Below are 4,801 nucleotides of genomic sequence, written 5' to 3'. Positions count from 1 at the left end.
GGGGGAAAAAAAAAAAAAAAAAAAAAACAGCGTTTCAGGCGGTCGCACACCAGACGAGAAGCGCAGCGTCACGTCATGCCACATCTTTAAAATTCAAATACTTTATTTTCTATGAGTGTAGGCATGAGTGTAGGCGCCCAGCTAAGTTGTGTTATACTTGTAAGAATTGTTCTAGACATGCCGAAAATTTGACGCTACAGCACAGCAGCTCTTCTTCTTCGTTTTCTCTGATGCACTAACTCTGTAGCAGCACTTCTTCTTCGTCGTCTCGTCAGATGCACTCACTCAACCAAGCGTTCTAACCACAACCTCGCCCCTCCCCACCCCACAACCATTCTAATTTCTGCAGGCGGGAATTATTTTTAATGATATTCCAATGAGCCGCTTTGTGATATCACAAAGCCCGGAAACAAACGCTGTAGTCCAAACGAGCCATTCGTTGTAGTTCTTGAAAAGGGATTTTTAAAAAAAACTAAATATCTCCCTTTGGAGTGGACTTTGAGATTTGTAACTTTCTAGATCTTTTTAATGCCCAAACATACACACTACACACTGACTAAAATTAAAAAAGTGAAAAAGCATAATAGGACCCCTTTAAGATTTGTTATTTCTGTGAAGCTCTTCCCGCACTGATCACATGTGAACAGCTTCTCTCTCTCCAGTGTGGATTTCGTTGTCTTCCATGAAAGTCTTTCCACACTGATCACACATGAACGGAGAGTGAATGTGCTTTTACTGCTGTTTATTGCATTAGTCTGACCAGACATATCTCATGTGAAAATTGGACTGAATTTTTGTTACGAAAAGTCGTGTTGGTGTGAACAGAAGGTAACAAATACTAACGTCCTGTCACTCATCATGACTGTTAGGCAGGACCGGACTGGGACGCAATTTCAGGCCGGGAAATCTCACACTCATCCAGGCCACACAGAAAAAAAGGGGTCAAAATTTTACATTTTGGGGTACAACAGCTTGACACTGGAGCAGTACTCTTAAAAGGACATCTTTGTACCTTTTTTACCCCTAATAGATACATATTAGTTCCTTAGAGTAGTAATTTGTACGCCTAAGGTCCTAATTTGTAGGCCTACCTATTAGGGGTAAAAAAAAAAAAAAAGTCCTTTTAAGGGTCCTGTTCCAGTGACAAACTGTTGTACCCAAAAAGATGCAATTTTGGCCCCTTTTTTCCTGTATATGGCCTATACATCCACAACAATTTCTGAAACCAGACAACCCTATTATTTGTATGGTCATCACATAAAAAAAGGTCTAAATCCTTAGTCTGGGGCCGTGGAAAATAATTAAAGGTTCTTCTCTCTCTCTTTCCCTTTCCTTAATATTAATTTTCTTGCCTGTCACTTCTTCACCAGCAGGTCTACTGTTATTAACAGAACAGTGTCCACCTTGTTGAAAACAGCCATCTCATTTCAGTTTGTTAGCACAGAATGTTATTTATCTTAAAATGACTTAAATACCCTAGATGTAACAAACGTATATTTCATACAAATATACACTACCAGTCAAAAGTTTGTGAACAGTAAGATTTTTAATGTTTTTTTTTAAAGAAGTCTCTTCTGCTCACCAAGCCTGCTTTTATTTGATCCAAACTAGTACAGCAAGAGCAGTAATATTGTGAAATATTTTTATTATTTAAAATAACTGCTTTCGATTCTAATATCTGTTAAACTGTAATTTATTCCTGTGATCAAAGCTGTATTTTCAGCATTATTACTCCAGTCTTCAGTGTCACATGATCTTCAGAAATCATTCTAATATGCTGATTTGCTGCTCAAGAAACATATTTGTTGTTTTATTATTATCCATATTTAAAACAGTTGAGTACATCAGGATTATTTGATGAATAGAAAGATTCAAAGATCAGCATTTATCTGAAATAAAAAGCTTTTGTAACATGCACTATACCAAAAGTTTGGAGTCAGTATATATATGGGTCATTGACGTATAAGGATTTTCGACAGGCCAATTTTAAAATACAAAAAATAATATCTATTGTAATTGTTCAAACATTAAGAATGTTGTGTACACATAAATTCATATTAAAATTTAAAATGAAGTGATTTTAGTGTTTTTTCATCTAGATGAATTGGCCGCAGCCTTAAAAAATGTCATGTGGTGCGACCATGATTTATATTAAAATTAAATAATTTCCTTAACATGCTTAACATTTTTTTTTTAATGTTCTCAGTAATTAAAGTGTTTAGAAACAAAGTATTTGCATTTAATTTGAGTTTTTGTAAATAATGATCTTATTTTTGTTCTATAATTTCAGAGTTGCCTTCTTAAATGTAGTTAACATACTTATTTTTCATGTAAATTGCATACAACTGATAAAAAAAATAAAAAATACCATTCACTTAAGCATACTGTAGCAGTGATTCAAATTTCAACCACAGATATTAGGTATTTTATTTTTAATTTAATACAGTGATTGCTATTATTGGTCGCACCACATGATGAGTGGTTGCTCCAAATGACACAAAGACCTTATATCATTAAAAATCTATTTAAAGAGACTGTGTGAAAAGTGCAGCACGTGGCATTAACTGCAGGCATTTCTTTAGCCCCAGTTATTTCTGTACTTTGCCCAATATTGGCTGCTCAATTGACCCTTTCGCAAGGAGTTTGATTAACAGGCAGTCTGACATATTATAATTCTGAATCCGTCATTTTTGTCCAACAAACAAACCAGACAGGAGAGTAGATTAACGTTGGTGGACTTGAACTTGAAAAATAGTGTATTGACATCTTTTCACAGTCGAAACAAGATACCTTCTGATGTTCATTCATGTTTATTTCGTGTGCCGCTTGAACTGAGGCGCTACAGCGATCTGTCATGACACGTTAAAGAGACACAAAACAGTATTTGTTGTTTGAATTTCTTTTTTAAAAAAGACAAAATTTTAACACTGAGACTTTATTTCATACTAAAAGTAACCAGCTCTGTCTTGTCTGTCAGCTCATTGTCAGTGTCCTCTTTGCTCCGTGATGTATTTTTCAATGCGTGAGAACATGATGTATGGCATAAAAGTGCTATGGTTTGTCGGACGTAGCAACAGTAACTAAGGGGGGCAGGTTTTGCGAAAGGTCAATTTAGAGTAGGGGGAGATTGCTGGCTCAGGTTCTGAGATAACAACATGAACATCTTTCTTATAGTAGAAAATGACATGTGGAGTTTGTGCTAGAGTGCAGGGTCAGAATTAACATGCTGCCTATGGTGAGCGTAGGGCTGGGCGATTTCGCAAAAAAATTAAATCTCGATTTTTTTCAGAACGTTTGACCGATTCTCGATTTTTTTTACGATTTTTAACTAGTCAACTTAAAAATGTTACTACAACATCATTCAAAAAGCTTTTTCTTTATTAACCCTCTAGTTAAAAAAAATCCTATTCTAAGTGCAGCACACATGAAGTTGTCAACATGATGTAAATGTTAAACAAATCACTCTGTAGTTCATGCAGAAAAGATGCATGGACTACAACTACATCCTGTACAAACTTGTCTTATAGCCTACATGTTATCTGTTCAGAAATAATAGGCTACAATGAAAATGCTTCAAAAAATTCTCAACAGTCAATGCAATTCAAATTCAAAATGACTGCTTTTATACATAGAATCCAAAAAGTGTACATTTCTAAACTGCGCACTTGTAAATATATCTGTACATTGATTTAAATGGTTACATTTCTCTATATTTCAACTTCTGTATATAGGCTAGTGCATTATTTAATCTTCTGTTTTTCTTATATTAGTGTTATACTCCATCTCTACTGTGAAATTCCTATGTCTGCTGCACTAGTTTGCACTATGTCCATACTTTCTTCTGCACTGGACGCTCCTGTCACTAAGTCAAATTCCTTGTCTGTGTAAACATACTTGGTAATAAAGCTCTTTCTGACTTCTGAAGGTATAACACCACTAGACTATTAACAATAAATGTTCTGTGAAACAATGAACAGCAGCTTTCAGCCTGTCACCATGATGCAAACATGAACTATTAGACATACAGTAGTAGTTCTTAACAGGTTTTTTATTCGATTGCGCAGCTTTAGTTCTTTTCTCTTTACTGTTATCATTGGCATATTGGCAAGTGTCTAATTCTAACGTTTGGCAATATTTCTATTCAAAATCGCGATTCCTCGATTTCTAAAAAATTAAATCGCGGCAAAACATTAAATTCAAATTAATTGACAAAATCTGAAAAATCGCCCAGCCCTAGGTGAGCGTTTATTTTACTTTGCAGTGTTTGCAGTGGAATCTGGCAGAAGATATTTAAATAGTTATTAATAAATAAATAATAAATTACTAATAAATGCGTATTTGATAAAATAAAATTACATGCTCTGAATTATTATTTTTTTGATTTTTTCTCATATTGTACAAAGATTAAACATAAACCGTCTGAAATGACCCAAATTGCATAAAAATCTATTCCAAATTATACTAAAATAAGATATTTTATGTATATAAACCATCAATTGAATATAAAAGCACAAAAACTGCCAATCTGGGACATATATCTATAATGGAAAACACTCTGCAGTGGTCGCACCACATGATATTTGGTCGCAGCACATGATATTTTCAAATTCAGTCAAAATTTACAAGCACAGAATTGGCCACCTAAACAAAACAAGCTAGCTTCCCACAAAAGGTCACTATGAAATTTATAATGAAAATAAATACTTGCAGAAATAACTTAATATTCATTGTTTTTTGAGGTCATACCACATGATATCCAAATGTGGTAACTACATACCAGCCGTTAAAAAGGTTATTTTTT

The sequence above is a fragment of the Sinocyclocheilus anshuiensis genome, unplaced genomic scaffold, assembly GCF_001515605.1.
Source record: "Sinocyclocheilus anshuiensis isolate Anshui unplaced genomic scaffold, SAMN03320099.WGS_v1.1 scaffold632, whole genome shotgun sequence".
In the NCBI taxonomy this organism is placed as follows: Eukaryota; Metazoa; Chordata; class Actinopteri; order Cypriniformes; family Cyprinidae; genus Sinocyclocheilus; species Sinocyclocheilus anshuiensis.
Note: the sequence above shows the minus strand (reverse complement) of the source record.